Source organism: Monodelphis domestica, chromosome 3 (assembly GCF_027887165.1).
Source record: "Monodelphis domestica isolate mMonDom1 chromosome 3, mMonDom1.pri, whole genome shotgun sequence".
In the NCBI taxonomy this organism is placed as follows: domain Eukaryota; kingdom Metazoa; phylum Chordata; class Mammalia; order Didelphimorphia; family Didelphidae; genus Monodelphis; species Monodelphis domestica.
The window spans coordinates 217,968,806-217,986,265 of record NC_077229.1 but is presented as its reverse complement, the minus strand read 5'-3'; positions in this window follow the sequence as shown (position 1 = coordinate 217,986,265).

Here is a 17,460-nt window from a genome sequence, read left to right as displayed (position 1 = left end):
ATATCTCCTTTTCTTTCCTTAATATGTACAGAAGTAACCAACTTATTTGTTTAAGTAATTCTTAATAAGATAATCCTTCTACTAAATGATTAATGTAAGACCTTTTTCTTCTTTGGGGCAGGTAGGTGATACAATGCATAAAGCATCAGGTCTCATCTTCCCAAGTTCAAAGATGGCCTTAGACACTTCCTGGCTCTAGCTGTGTGACCCTAGGCAAGGTCCTTTAACCCTGTTGCCTCAGTTCTCTCCTCTGTAAAATGAGCTGAAGAAGGAAATGGCAAACCACTACAGTATCTTTACCAAGAAAATCCCAAATGAGGTCACAAAGAGATGGACACAACTGCAATGAGTGAATGACAAGAACTCTTCTATTTGCTTTTAAAAAGAAAACTATCATTTCAATTAGTAAAGAGACGACTTAGAAAAAGAATGCTTTAACAAAAGAACTAAATCTGTAATGGTGAAAATTTTGGGCCAAAGACCAGGCAGCGAGGGAGATAGAGGAAAGTGCTAGACTAAGAAGCAAGAGATCTGAGTTCTAATAATAGTTTGTATGGGTTTAAATCTAGCCTCAGATTCTACCTTTGTGACTTTGAACAAAGAATTTAATCTCAATTGCCTATCTCTTAGCACTCTTCCACTTTGGAATGGTACTTAATATAGATCTTGGGCAGAAGATAAGGGTTTTGTAAAAAATAAACCCCTGCTCCATAATTCTATATTTCTGGTTTTCTCCTACCATTGATACTCTTTTAACTTCACATGCACATAGCCAGTTGTAATAATCAAGCATTTCTTGTACCTAATATGTGCAACATTAAAAGGCATAGAATATGGTCCCTGTTCTTAGGAAGAGACAGGATAAGGTATAATATACAAGCAAACAAACAAAAAAATCATTTGCTTTTGAGAGTACAAAGGTCTTTTCTGCTCTACACGTTATCACCTCTTCCTGCCCAATTCGTGTTATGCCACCCCTTCTAAAACCCTTTATAATCTAGAACCTTTCATGTTAGAAACCTCCATGTCCCATAATTCTAGTGGGGACCTTCCCTGGCTCCTCCCCAGAATTTCCCTTCTTGTGATATCAGGTGTGGGAGGAAAGTCATATGTACACCTATGAGATGTTGCCCTTTCCTCTAAAATCCTTGGCCATTACTTATAGTCAGGAAGCAGCCCTGAAGTGTGAATAACAGAAACAAGGCTTCTTTCGGCTGGATTAGGTAAAGCGATGAAAGCTTGGTGGAATCTGGGACTATCAAATCTAGAGGGCAGCCTCTGCTAGATTTATTCCCTCCTGCTTCCCCATGCTGGAGCCCAATGGTCAGGACACCTGATGCCCAGTGATTACCAACCTTCGCCACCTCCCACTCCTTTTCCAATGGCTGATGTCAGTTTATAGCTCTGTCTTGTCTCTCTGGTGATTAAAACCTGGATAGAGTCTTGGCCTCGAATCAGTCCTTTGGCTTGTTGCTGCTCCCTCTTCCCAGGATGTCTTCAGTTATGCTCTTTTGTTTTCCCTCCGGTGTGGTAAAATGTGCCCACGATGGTCTATTGCTTTTAGCATCACTGGCCTTTTGACCTCTTTTGTGAAAGCCTTTAATTCACAAAGAGGCTGAAACAGGCAGGGATACAGGACAAACAAATGAAAAGGTAAATAACAGTACAAAGTGTTGCTTCCTCTTCTTCTCACCCCCATAGTTTTCCATGGGATCAAGAGTAAATTCTGGGATTCATCTAAGCCTTTTCTTGTGCCTATATAGCCTTGGATATTAGCAATGGAAAGCACTCTTACTGGACGATATTGGACAAATTCCAACTATCCCTGGCTCTTGGTGTTCCTGGCTTCCTTTGTTTAGCTGCCATAATGCTCAAGATAAATGACAAATTTTAAGGGACTTGTATAGATTCTGCCATTTCTTGGAGCCTTTGCTGGTGATGGAAGTTTCTAAGAGACCAATAAACCTGGAAAGGGGAGAAAATCCTATCTTAATTTTCATTAACCTATACCTGAAATTAAGCATTTCCTCTCATGAATTTTTTAAAAACATTATACTGAGGAGTAGATAAAATTCACCAGGAAAGGATTCTATTATATAAGAAAGATTAAGAACCTCAGTTGTAGTGGAAAATCCACTGCATTTAGAAAGAGATGTGGGTGCAAATACTAGTTCTGACACTTCCTATTTTTTTAGCCTTGTATGGGTTTCTGGGTATTTCATTTTCCTCATATTTAAATAGATCCGATAATTATAACTATGCCTGTCTACCTCAAAAAGTTATGGTAAGAAGGGCAGAGGCCATGTCATATGTATACTTTATTCCTCCCCAGGTCTATTACAGGTATTATAAATATTAATAATTATTTGTTGAATTGGATTAAATAATGCATGTAAATGCTATGTATTGGGAACAGCTAGTGGACTGATTTAATTGGAATGAAGAGATGTGTAAAAAGGAGAGGACTGGAAAGGCACATCATAGTCAGATTGTGGAGGGTTTTCAGTGTTTGGTTAACAATCTCTAAAATTAAATACAAACATTAAAGTGGTGTATGGAGAGGTGAGATGTATGTAATAATAGCTATTTATTTTTATTTAAAATCTCTGATTTCTGATTCCAAAAGCCAAGATGGTGGAATAAGTAATACCCAAACTCAAACTCACCTTCAAACAATTGCATACGCAGAGCTTCAAAACAAATTCTGGAGCAGCAGAACTGAAAAAAGAAAATTAAGCAAGATTTCAGATAAAGAAGATGTAGAGGGACAGCAGGAAGGACTTGTCTCATTGAAGCAAGAGGGGAGAGCAGTGGAACCAACGGTGTGAGAAGCAGCCCAACACATCAGAGGAGCATTCCAGTCCATACTGTAATAAATGGCCCAATGCAAGAACCACCAGGGGAACCTTCAGTGGAAGGAGTAACCTGGAACTCACAACACCTACAGGGACTGGCAGGTGAGGATTTGAATTCAACTCAATCTCAGGAACCCAGTGACAGTACTCCCTTCTCCCCAGGAGTGGAGTTGAGATTCAACATATAGGAAGGTCACAAAAAATCCCTTCCCAAATGATTAAAAGACAAAGAAAAAGCCTGACCTTGGAAAACTGTTCTAGCAACAGATAAGACCAAACTGCAAACTCAGAAGAAGGCAGTAATGCCAAAATGGAAATGTGTGAAGCTTCAAAAGCAAATGCAAAAGGATGTCAGGCCCAAAATGAACTCCTAGAAGAACTCCAAGAAAGGAACACGTAACAAATAAGTGTAGAAGAAAATTTGTGAGGGGAAATGAGAACCTAAAAAAAGGATATACAAAGCCTCCAGCAAAAAAAAAATAGCTCCCTAAAAATTATATCTGAACAAATGGAAACTACTGATTCCATCAGACAATAGGAAACAATAAAACAAATTTAAAATAATTTTTAAAAAAAGAAGAAATCTCATCAGAAAATAGATACAGGAGAGTTAACCTAAGAATCTACCTGAAAACCATGATCCAAAAAGAATACAGACATCTTATTGTAAGAAAATATCAGGGAGAACTTCCCTGATGTTTCCTGATGAACAAGGGAAAATAGATATTAAAGGAATCCACCAATCACCTACTGAGATTCCAAAATTTTAAGTCTCCCCAAAATTTGATTATTATAGCAAAATTCCAGAACTAAAGGGTCAAGGAGAAAATATTTCAAGCAGTCAGATAAAAAATTCAAATATCATAGAACCACAGGTAGGATTACACAGTAACTAGCAGCTTCTACATTAAAAGACCAGAAGAACTAGAATACAATATTCTACATAGCAAAGAATCTAAAGCTACAACCAAGAGTTATCTATCCAGCAAAACTGGGCATAGTACTTTAGGGGAAGAAATGCATATTTAATGAAACAGAGGATTTACAGACATTCCTGACAAAATGACCAGAGTCAAAAAGAAAATTCAATAATCAATAGGATTAAAATAATCACATTTCTATATGGAAAAGTGATAACTAAAATTGTTAAAACTTTGACACAAGAGATACTTAAGGTACTTAAAATAATTGAGGGAAACAATGGGGTTAAATTGAACACATTACTACAGAAGAAGTTGATAACTAAGATACTCTGGGAAGGGAATTTTCCTCTCTTTGTTTGACATCCATCAGTGACCTGAAGGTCATTTACCATTTAGATGTGCAGGTATAGACAAAACCTCAGAGAAAGGAAATTGAAACCAACAAGAAGGGAAATTGATCCCACATGCACTGTCCCTTTGGGCAGTGCCAGGCAAATTAAGGAACTATGATTGGTTCCTAAAATGTGACATGGGAGAGTTAGTGGGTAGAGAAAACTGGTTCTAAGGCAAGACCAGGAGTCTCTCTCTCTCTCTCTCTCTCTCTCTCTCTCTCTCTCTCTCTCTCTCTCTCTCTCTCTCTCTCTGTCTCTGTGTGTGTGTGTGTGTGTGTGTCTGTCTGTCTGTCTGTCTGTCTGTCTGTCTCTGTGACTATTTATCTGTCTGTCAGTCTTCTGGCTGGAGGTTTGAACCTGAAGGTACCCCTGTCATTGGTGAGCTTCAATAGTAAGCTAATTAACTCTCTTTATTTATTAATTTACTTCTCTTCACTCTCACTACTTTGATGTAATAAGGTTACTAAAGCTACTAGCAGCCTCATGATTTAATTTTAAACATTACAATATTTAAGGTATCTATGATACTTGAAGTACTTAAGATCCCTAAAGTACTTAGAATACTTAAGAACTTTATCAGCTATTTGGACAGTGAATAGGGACATATATAGACAGATTATGGGATGATATTAAAAAAACAGAATCAAGGGATAAGTAAGAGAGAGAGACTAGTAAAAGAGAAAAGGAAAGAAAGTTGCAAGTAAATTATCTCATTTGAGTAGATGCATGAGAACAATACAATGGAAGGGGAAATGGGGGGGGGGGAGACCAAGGTGGCAGATAATGCTTAAACCTCACTTTCTTTGGAATTGGTGCAAACAAGGAATAATATCCACACTCAGTTAGCTATAGAATTTTATCTTATTCTATTAGGAAATGGGAAGGGAAAGGAGAATAAGGAAAGGGGTTAGAGGAAAGACAAAAGGGAGGATGAACTAGGGAGGTGGTCAGAAGCAAGAACATTTGTGAACAAGGAAAGGCTGATAGGAAAGGAAGAGAAGAATGAAAGAGAGGGGAAATAAGATGGAGGGAAAAACATATTTAGTAATCATAACCATGAAGATCAACAGGATAAAATTTCTGATGTGCTTCACCTTTTTGTGTCAGATTTTTGTTTGTTTATCTTAGAGAGAGGCCATGTCCTCTTTTCTTCTTTCTTTGGAGGCAGAGACTGTTTTTTGGTTTTGTCTTGACATACTCAGTGCTTTGTAGGTATTTAACAAATGCATATGGAATTGACCTGAACTCCTGCCAGATTGCTAATTTGATTGTACACTAAAATTCTGTTGTGGTTTTCATATCAATTATTGTCAAGTCACAACTCCTCCATCTTTGATTCCATTATAGCATTGAGCACTCTTTCTACCATGTTTGTAAAACACTGAGAATATGCTGACTGGATTAATAGATGTTGTCTACTGGTTTTGTTAAACTTAAAAAAAATAGTTCTCTTTGTACTAGTGACAACCATCTGGGTAGTAGTGGCGAATGACATATCCCAAAATGAATATGATATAAGATAAAAAACAAAAAAGCTTCAATAAAAAGTGAGGAGAGCAGTGTGGAGAGAAGACAGAGAGAAGAAGTCGAAGAGAAAAAGAGAGACACAGAGAAACAGAGAGACCAAAAGGGATAGAGTCAAAGAAGAAGAGAGAACTAGTACTACATTATAATCATCGAAGAAGTTCTATGAACCTGTAGTCTAAGATGGCTAACATTTCACCATCGCCATGCCAATGTGTACTTACTTTTAGTCATTATAGTTTCCTTTTATATGAGATTTTAAAGAAAATTTCAGACTTCACATAGGATACTGTGCATTTTTAAAATGTAGATCTTATCTACTTCATTAAGATTTAGGCATGTGAAGAATCATTTTACAATATGGCTCTCATAAGCAACTTGAGGACCTGTAGCCATGGAGTCTTATTTCACAAAAGTCGGGGCACTGTTTTAAATGCCTTCCATGCTTTTTAGAGAAGTCTTTTCTTAATGCGAACCATCCTACCCAATTCAGTAAAAAGCAAACATTGAAAACAACTAATCCTTTCTTAATATTATTTCTTCCTCTGACTTAAAAGTAGAAACTAGGAGGTTCTCTGCACATTTCTGGAGGAACCAAAAGCCATACCAGAAAACCTTTTCTTCCAGTCACTTGAGAAAGCAGCCTTTAGCCTTAATGGCCTTGAAAAAACTGACAGAATTCTACCATCCCTAATTTCAATCTGACATGGATGGTTCCATTCTGCTTGGTCTCTTGGAAAGAAATCCTGGTTGATGTGTTTATTTATTTATTTATTTTTAAACTAAGCTTACAAACATCCAACATGACCATTGAGGAGTTTCCAAACTTCAGATCACATTACACAGCTTGCTATGATGGTCTAATATATTCACCAAGTCATGATTTTATTAGAAACTCTGACTCTGACTTGGCAGTTACTAGCTGGCTACAATCTTAGGACTTTGTTAAAAGCAAGAAGTCCTCATTCAGATCAATTGTGTCCTATTTTCTAGTGATGTTTCCTGCTGTGGCTATTTGAACAGAAGTTTTTTTTCTTTCATTTTTGTTCTACAACTATTAATTATCTGTGGAACCTAGAGCAAGTCATTCTATGAGCTTCTAAACAATAATAGCTACCCTGTCTACCCAGCAGGATTGCTGTGAGAATCAAATGAGATTAGATTTATATTTTGAAAAGTATAAGGTACTATACAGATATAAGATTTTTATAAGAATTGAAATTCAACAAATTCCTGTAAATTTATTAAGTGCCTCATATTTTCCAGGCAGTATGCTAGACACCGGAGATCCCTGATTCAGGAAGAAATTGCCTAACATTGAGAGCTGTCCAAAAGTTGAACAGGCTGCCTGCCTATCCACAAGATGTTGGGTTTCCTCACTTCAAATCTGAATGGTCACTTGTTAAATCATCACCATTGGGTGCTGCCAAGATGCTTGATCCTTCAAGTCAGAGGACTTGGGGCAGCCGACATCATTTCCTCACTGATTCCTCCCTTTTGCATTAGGTTGTGGGAAGGGGAGAAACTCGAATATTAGTCTAGATCAAAAGTTTTTAACCTTCTTTATGTCACTGACCCTTTTGGTAGTCTAGTGAAGCTTCCTGGACCTTTTCAAAATAATGTTCTTGAAAGCATACAATAAAATGCATAGGATAAGTAAAAGAAACCATTGATTTTGAAATAAAGATGCAAATTTCCCCCAAGGCCATGGACTCACTGGAACCTATCGATGGACCCCAATTTAAGAACCTCAGGTCTAGTGGTATATGTGAATCCACCAATAAAGACCTTTAGCGTTCTTGTTTCAGTGAGAAACTTTGAGTGGAAACTTTTCAGGGGTCATATGCTTGAGATTAGTCTCAACATAGTTTACATAGTATGATATACTGCATCACTTTTTCTGGAAGAATGGTAATGATAATCTGGGAAACTTTCCTTTTTGTATTTCTTAACTAAGATGAATAAACATTTTAAACCTTTTTTTAAACCCTTACCTTCTGTCTTGGAATGGATACCAAGTATTGGTTCCAAGGCAAGAAAAGTGGTAAGAGCTAGGCAATAGGGCCTAAGTAATTTTCCCAGTCACATGGCTAGGAAGTGGCTAAGTCTAAATTTGAACCCAGGACCCCCTGTCCCAGAGTTGGATCTCTATCCACTTAGCCACCTAGCTACCCTCGTTTTCATTCTTAATGTTGTCACAACACACACACACATACACACACACACACTCTCTGTCTCTCTCTCACTCTCTCCACTACAGACATAGAGACATCATGTGCATTGAGAAAACGAATTTTACATAAATATTTATAAAATAAAATTATTTGAAAAGCCAAACATCATACATTAGTAAACAGGGAGATTGAATGAATCATGTGCCTGTATCCTAGTACTGCAAGATACACATACTTCATAATTTCTTCCTACTACCTTTAAATAGAAATGCCACTGAGCTGTTTGACCTTGAGATTTTAAAAAATTCAATAAGTAGGAGAATCGAATAGTCTAATAAAACTATCAAAAATTGTCCTGAGACTTGGAATCCTCTGCTATATAATTGTTACCAAAGAGTATGCACCAATCGTCCTTTCCCGCTTCCCAGCTGGGCATGAATTAATCAAAACTGTGGCAAATTCCTCTGGGGCAAATCTCCACTTTATTCTAATAATACTCAGAATTTGTGCAATATTTATTCTTCCTCAGGTTGTAATATTAAGCTGAGCTGGTAGAGGATGAGAGGGAAAAGGTGGGAAAGAAGGAGAAAGGAAATAGAACCGAAGGGCCATTGCTATAAATAACATGGGAAAAATGGATGTTGACATCCATAATTTCCTCCCTGAGGAGACCACCATCCCATCATCTCTCACCTTCAAGTGGTCTGTAGGTACCCCATTGCACAATTCTGCCCATAAGCCTTATTGCTGTGATGTCCTTCTGTCTTCATACAAAGCTCATGAGGAAGAACCAAGCTGTCTTTTCTTCTCATACCCATGATCTGACTGCTAACATTGTCCCTTCCAAGCTCATCTTTTTTCTTCTTCGAAGTGAAAAAAAAAATAGTTATAGCTATAGGAAGGACATGTTACCCAACCTTCTCTCCTGCCTTTTACCTACACCAATAAACTTGCTTAGGAGAAATAATCAGCTGATAATTTTTCTAATAGAAGGAAAGCCAAGCCAAAGTGCAAAGCCAGAGTATTATGAACAGATCCCTCTTAAAAGAAGCAGATTGCCCAGAAGTTCGGCAAACCACAGGACTATGTTCATAACTTTAAAAAAAATCCACCCTTCTATGACTTAGCTGGAGCCATGTCAACAGTAACAATCTTGAACCCTTAGTTCACAAAAGTGAAGTGCCAATGGACATTTAGCCTAGTTAAGAAAGAAGACAAATAAATAGTAATTGGTCAGATTGGGTTCAGCCAGATGAAATATTTCTGACTTTGCAAATAGGAAGGTCCATGTTATGGGAAGCCTGGGGAAGTTATACCACAAGATCTCTAGGTAAAAAGTATTGAGAACTGATCATTACCTCCCTCTCATTCAGTGTGCCCTGCCTCCAATCTCCAGGGATCATCTGAGGTCAATTTCCCCTCCTCTGGCTATAAAGAGGTCACACTCTCCCTGAAGCACCCCATCTGGGTCTGTCCCTAGAGAGTGTTAGGGAGAGGTAGGGGCAGGTGTCCTTGTAATCATGCCACGTAGATCAGAGATGAGGGTGATCTGGCTGTGACATCTGTCACCCCATTGATCAGAAGGGTTAATTTATCTGAAATGGCTCAGTAGTTATCTCCATACTTCCCAGTCCTTGCACATGTGCTCCTCCCAAAGCTTCATGGGAAAACATCATTATCATGCCTTAATTAATAGTGTCTGCAAGCAGCCAAGCTCTCCTGCTAGAACTTCCCAAAAAACTTTTGCTGTTCTTGCTATGCATTGGCACTTTCCTTTCCCCCAACTCAAACTCTATGTCAGTGCTGCAGTTGGACCTTTCATTCTGAACAGAATTCTTCGCTTTTCTTAAGATAAATCATATGTTCAAATAGCTTACCCTGCAGTGACCAATCTGTTGCTGTATTTCAGAAGAAAAAGATGAACAGAAGGCTTTGGACACAGAACAACTGTATAGTGTTCTGTTTAGAGGCAGTGTGAAAGGACAGCTATGTAGACAGGAGATAGAGCACTGGTCTGAGGTCAGGGAGGCATATTCCTGAGTTCAAATCTGGGTTCAGACACTTCCTAATTGTGTCACCCTGGGCAAGTCACTTAGACCTGTTTGCCTCAGTTTCTTTGTCTGTCAAATGAGCTGGAGAAGGAAATCACAAACCTCTTTGTGTATCTTTGCCAAGAAAATACTAAATGGGGTCATGAAGAGTCTGACTCAGACTGAACCCTGGAGTCAACTGAGGCTTAGGCTTGAATTCTGCCTCTGAAACTTAGTGTGACTATGGGGAGGTCAAGTTTATTCATCTGGAAAACTGGGATAAGCCAAGCTGGAGTTATACTGCAGAGTGGTTGTAAGGTTCAAGTACTTTGTAACCCTTGGAGCAGCCATCACCAATATCATCAACACTAATCCTCTGGTTAAGGAGCGGACCTTTCCCCTCTGAATTTTAATCTTCTCTTGACCCTCAGTTGTCTATAATAGAACTATTGCTCTCACCATTTTAATTTTAGATTTCTAGGGGCTTTACATCTGCCACGAAATGTCTTTTCTAAAAGCTTCTTCTAGGCATCATGTTGAAGCTGGATCTTTGTCCAGTAAAATTGAAGTTCTGTCTAGTTAGTTCAGATGATATTTTTCTGCTGGTGATAGCTATCAGAAGGCCAGCCAGTGAAGCATGGAGAGGCTCAGCATCAGGATGCTGGCCACTGTGATTTCTTTGGTGACAGCAACAGACCAAACAAAGAAAAATATAAAATGGCCCCTCATATTTTTAGACTGACTTTCTACTTCTACCCAGATCAGGTCAGAGTGTGACAAGAGGTACACTGGAGGAGAAAATGTGAATATCTTATGATCTAAGAGAATGAACTCACATTGATGAGGTCTTAGATCCACAGAATATTGAAATATTGCCATTTATGAAATGTCTTTTTCCCAATGGAATTATCCCCATTTTCCAGAAAAGGAAACTAAAGCTCTAAGAGATTGGATGATTTACAAATTTGCCATACTGAGGTCCTTAAACACAGAATTGTTTCATCTTTATTTTTCACATTGTTGTTGTTTTGTCATGTCCAACTCTTCATGACCCCTTTTGGGGTTTTCTTGGCAAAGATCTGGAGAGCTTGGTCACTTCCTTCTCTAGTTCATCTTAAAGATGAGGAAACTGAGGCAAACAGAGTGACGTGACTTGCCCAGGAACACACAGCTAGCTGGTAAGTGTCTGAGGCCATATTTAAATACAGGGAGATAAATCTACCTGATTCCAGGATTGTGCCACCTAGTTGCTCTGTTTTTTGCATACTTGCCACCAAACTCTACCTGTCATATGGGTGCTACCTTCTAGGCTTGTGTTCTTCCCAATGGGACCATTCTGCCTCTTAAACATCTTAGTTTGAGAGACTGGGACAGGACCTGTGATTTTATAGGCATAGAGAAAACTCATTGAAGAAATTTTTCTACTAAAGGAAGTCAGCACATTCTCTACAACTTATAGTCTTGGGGGTCTATGTATGTGTGTGGCAGGGGAGGGAAGTTGCTAACCATTTTTATGGAGCTTACTATGTGCCAGGCATTAAGCTTAGTGCTTTACAAGTATTGTCTCATTTAATCCTCACAATTGCAGCTTGAGAGGTAGGTGTTATCATTAATACCATTTTACAATTGAGTAAACTGAGCCAGAGTTGAAGTGACTTGTCCAGGGTCACATTTAGTGTGTGTCTGAGGGAGGATTTAAATTCAGGTCTCTCTGGCAGTCTATTCACTACATACCTTAGAGAGTTGCCTGGAACTCTTAGAGACTAAGTAATTCACCCAACTCACACAGCAGTAAGTATCAGAACTGGAACTCAGTTCTCCCTGATGCTCAAGCTAAAACCCTCTTTCCCCAGGGCCTCTGCTGAATCTAATCATGAATACATTCTTTTAAAAATGTCACTCTATTAGGAAAATCATGTCTTCTCTTGGACTTTTGTTTCTTCTTCTATACAACAACATGCATCTGTTCCATTGAGATGTTGTATTTAGTGAAACTCTTTGTAAAGGGCACATAACAATCATCTCATTCTGGATCCACTTTAGGGCTGAAAATTCCCAGGACACCAGATCATTAGGCAGAATTTTTTAAGGCAGCAGCTTATTCATTCTCCAATGTCCCTTCTCTCCTCTGCCATGATGCATCAGTCACCATCTTCCACCCCAGACCAGGGACAGACATCCCCCTTCTCTTGGCACAGTGAAGCCTGCTATCTGGGCCATTGCCTCCTCTTCCCCCACTTGCTGCTTCCCACTCTGGCCATCTCTTACTTTCCTTGGCTGCTCCATCCCCTCCACCAACTTATTTCCCCCAGGTGAAAGAATTCCTAGTTACAGCCCAAGCCATACAGACAATATATTACTCTGGAATTTAAATGGGCAGTTTTTATGGTTGCTGAAGTAGGATCAGTACTTGGTGAACTGAGAACTGAGAGGAGGAAACAATTTTCTACCTCTTTTGAACCCATCTCAATCTGTTTCTCAACCATTTCATTGATTAAAATTATGCTATTGCTCAAGCCTTGTGTTGTCTTTGTGTGTGCCTGTTGTGGAGAACGAGGGCCTGCAGCACTGAGGTTTAAAAATTTTAAATGTAGAAATTTCAAGCTACATTATTTGTGATCTGACAACACTAAGTGTCAGCATGCCATCTTCTTCCTTGACAGATGGGTATGGGGCTAAGAATTAGAACTAGAATGCTTAATACAAAACAGCCTCCAATAAATTGGTCTAACCCAAAAAAACAATTTCCCAAGGACAAGGGAAGTACCTGTTGGTGTTTCTATCCATCACAGCAAAGTAAAATAATTCTTTTTATTATTTAGGTTTCAAATATATCTAATATAGAAAGCAATGGTGCCAGCCCATCCCTTTTAGTAACCAGATAGCATCTCCCCTTCTTAAGGTTGCCCTATTGAGCTTTCCAAAGAGCTTCATCTGAAATATCTTCTGTCTTTTTGGACACTCTAGCTCACTAACAAATCTGAATACAAGGAAAAACAAACCCCAACCAATACAATTATTGACTTGGCTTAATGAGAACAACTCGTATGTTAAAATGCCCAGGACCTATCAAGTATTGTAAAAAATAGAGATTTGAACCCCAGACTTCAATCCCCAGAAGTCCTTGGTACTTCCCAGAATTCCCTATAATCTCACCTGAGTCTCCACCTGGGCAAGATCACTATTTAGTATTTAATGGATTCTCTGCCTCCCAAGAGCTCTCTCTTCCTCGGACATTGCAAGATGTAGTGAGTAGGCTGTGAGTGAGTAGATTTATTACTTTGTATCCTTGATTTCTAATAATCTTTAATAAACTTCATAAAATATAATATTTATTACTAGGAACTAATTTAACTTTTACAGTTCATCAGAGTTAAAAAAGAATTAATCAAATTTAATTTGGATGAAATATTTTATCCCTTCCTTGCCTTGGTTAGCAGCCTGGGGCTTTGTTTTAATGCACAGGTAACCTTCAGAAGATTTGTTGAATGCAATCTGATTGTGAATAAGAAGGATAGAAGTAGGTAGTATGATAGAATATGTTTGCTCAGGAAAGAAGGTCTGGGATCAGAATTAGTGTAGCAATAAAACCTTTACTGGACTGCTAAGACCACCATGTCACATTTTTAGGATGTTCCTAGACTTCCCAAATCCATGTGGATAAGCTAGTCCTTGCATGTAATAGGAAGTCGCTGGAGTTTGTGAGTAAGGAAGTGATGTGGATAAATTTGAGCTACAGAAAAATTACTTTGGCAGCTGTATGGAAGAAAAATCAGAGTGGGTGGAGAGAATCGAGATACAAAGACCAACTAGGAGTCCTTTAGAATATACTGGTGAGTGATATGTAAAAGCAAACCTGGACTAGAATGGTGATAAGCATAGGAAAGGGAAGGAATGTGAGACATTTTAGAAATATTAAAAAAAGACAGAAATTGATTGGCTAGGTGGCATGAATAAGAATTTAGATCGATACAAAGATTTTGAACCTAAGAGACAAGAAGGAGTAGGATGGTGATGGCCTTCACAGAAATAGAGAAACTTGAAGCCACATGGTTTTGAAGGGAAATATTGAGTTCTGTTTTAGACATGTTGCGTTTAAGGTAACTAAGGAACATCTCACTGGGAATGTCCAAAACAGAGTTGGTGACAGGACACCCAGATTGGAACTCAGGAGAAATGGGATCTATGATTCATCAATATAATGATGATCTGTGAATCCATGTGAGCTAGGAAGTCACCAAGACATTGAAAGTGTAGAAGGGGAAAAGAAGAACTCTCAGGAATGCATATTAGAGTACACTTTCAATATGGGGGTCTCTATTGAGCAAAGTAGACAGAATATTAACAACTCAAATACATGTATTGAAAGATCTTAAATGAATGTAGGCAATTTCTCTACTGGAGGAGACTATAATCCACAAGTAGCTTCTTATTATTTTATTCTGCTTTATAACCTTCCATAGAGGATTTCCCCAACATATGAGAGGTATTGCTAAAGACTTTTTAAAAAAATAATCTGAGTACACCAGGCTGGTACCGGGGCTCTCTGGGATCCCTTCTTCAAACTGCAGGACCAGCCCATCTCTCTTTATAGTTATCCAGAGCCTAGAAAGTGTCTTTTATGCTACTTTTTTGTGTGAGTCATCTCTGGTAATGCATGGTAGCCTCCTTACACCATCTTGCCAATTACCACTCCATTGTCCTTTTGGTCACTCCATAGTTCATTTTTATTTTCTCTTTAGAACTAGGGGTGGGGTTAGCAAACATTTCTTTTTGAACCTCATCAAGGGTAGTGTGAAGATAAAGGACATCTTGGAGATGGGTTCAAAATTTGTCTTTTTTCAGTTCTGGGAAAGTGATAAACTGTTTGGGTTTCAAAGGTCTTTTATAGGTATAAATGTAAATTATTCAGGACAGCTAGATGGTGCAGTGGGTAGGGCACCAGACTTAGTGTCCGGAAGAATCCCCAAGTTCAATCTGGCCTCAGACATTTCCTGGCTGTGTGACTCTGAGCAGATCACTTACTCCTATATACTTCAATTGCCTCATCTGTAAAATGAGCTAGCAAAAGAAAAGACAAACCACTCCAATATTTTCCCAAGAAAATCTCAAATAAGGTCATGAAGGGTGGAACACACTGAGAAAACAACTTAATGAGAACAACATAAAGATAATGACAACAATAATAATACTATGGCATAGTCACTCACAAACCAGAAGGATCTGGATTCAAATTCCACCTTTGTCATATATTGGTTATATGTACCTAGGTAGGCACTTAACATCTTTGTGCCTCAGGCTACTGTTTAAACACTCTAGTTTTAAAGAAGAGTTGCTGATTTTCATTGGTAGAAATGCTTCCCCTGAGAATTCCCACCACCAGTGAAATCATAGCTCTGGACAATAACAACAGTCATAATTAAAATAAAATTTGACAAAGTAACCAATCTGTACACAAGCACCTGCTTTATACCAGGCATTGTGCCAAGTGCTGAGGGTGCATAAACAAAAGTGAATCAATCCCTGAACTAAAGAAATTTAAAGCTTAGGAGGGGGAGACCACACATAATGGATGCAAAATAGATTTAAGACAATTTGAGAGGAAAGGCTTCAGCTATTGAGGGGATCTGGAAGGGCTCCATGTAAGAGGTGGCAATTGAGCTTAGCCTTGAAAATAGCTAAGTAATTGAAAAAGTGAAGGTGAGAAAGGAACTGCAGAAGAATAGGACAGAACATCATCATACACAGTAACAGCAATATTATACAATGATCAACTACATATAGTTATATATATGTTATATATTTATAACTTATCTCTTCTCAGCAATAAAATGAACCAAGACAATTCTGAAGGATTTATGATGAAAAAATGCTGTCACCACAGAAAGAACTGAGTCTAAATACAGATTTAAGCATGTTCTTTTTCTTTTTTTTTAACCTTTTCATTTTAAAAAAACCCTTACCTTCCATCTTAGAGTCAATACTATTATTGGTTCTAAGGCAGAAGAATGGTAAGGACTAGGGAATGGGGGCTAAGTGATTTGCCCAGATTCACACAGCTAGGAATTGTCTGAGGTGACATCTGAACCCAGGACCTCCTCCTTGTAAGCCTGCCTCTCAATCTACTGAGCCACCCAGCTGCCCCCATATATTAGCTTTTGCTTTATTTTCTTTATTTTTACGAGTCTTCTACAACAAAACCAATATAAAATATATATTTCATTATTAAAAATGTAAAATATAGATCAAATTGTTTACTGTCTTAGGGAGGAAGAGAGGGATAGAATTGGAAAATTAAAATTAAAAAAATATTTAAAATTGTTAGTAAATGTAATTTGAAAAATAAAATATATTTAAAAACAAGAACTAGAAAAAAAGAGCTTTGGAGAGACATGATAGTTAGATAAGGCTGTTACTTAGAAGGATGAGGTTTATTCTTTATAATTCCAAAGAGTAGAATTAGGACCCATGTGTAGACTCTGCAAAGACAGAATTCAGCTCTATACAAGAAATTACTTCTCCATAATTAGAGCTGTCAGAAATGGAATGGATCCCACCTCAACAAGTAATAAGTTCTCTGTAACTGAAAGTATTCAAACAGAAGTTAACCACCTATCAGGGATTCTGAAAGGTATTTCTGGCTGCATGGCAAATTGTATTGACTGCCCTCAGAGTAACAGTAGTAAGCTCTGTAGTGGGGATGGGGAGAGTAGTACAGGATCATGAGAGCTGTCTTGGAGTATTAAGAAGGCTGTCATGGAAATGAGAACACCTAGAGCAATTCTGTATGGCCTTAAAGGGCAGAACCAGTAACAATAGAAAGAAGACTTGCCAAGGAGACAATTTAGGCTTGATGCAGGAAAAAGCTTCCTAAAAGAGCTATCCAAAAATGGAATGACCCCTTAACTTTATGATTCTAGATTTTATGGTGGATTATACTCTATATTCACAAAAATTTAGTGGTATAAAGTTATGGCAGTTTTTACTGGCTTTCTTCTTGTTTATTTACAATTCATATTCTAGCAGTCACTCCTCATTTCACTTTCTGAGAGCAATGCCAACAGGATCAAGCAGAAACATCAGCTGGAACTGAGAAGCAAGAAGAGAAAATGCCATATATTATAGAGAAGTTAGACTGGATTTTGTTTTTTGTTAATACCAGATCCAGACATAAACTATATTCTTGGGTTCCCTAGGGAAATCCTGGATGAGCACAAGCCAAATAGATTTGATTTGTGGCCCATCCTCAAGATTGAACTGAGTCATGTAAATATAGACCTGGGGGGGTCTGAGCCACAAGTTTTCAGTCATGCCTGATTTTGTAACCTCATTTATGAGTTGGCAAAAATACTGGAGTAGTTTGCCATTTCCTTCTCCAGCTCCTTTTACAGAAGAGGAAACTGAGGCCAACTGGGTTAAATGACTTGGCCAGGATCACCCAATCTCTGAGGCTGGATTTGAATTCAGGGAGACGAATCCTCCTGACTTCAGGCATGGTGCTCTATTCACTTCACCACTTACAAGTTTCAAGAATTATTATAACAATCCATTTGAATATGACT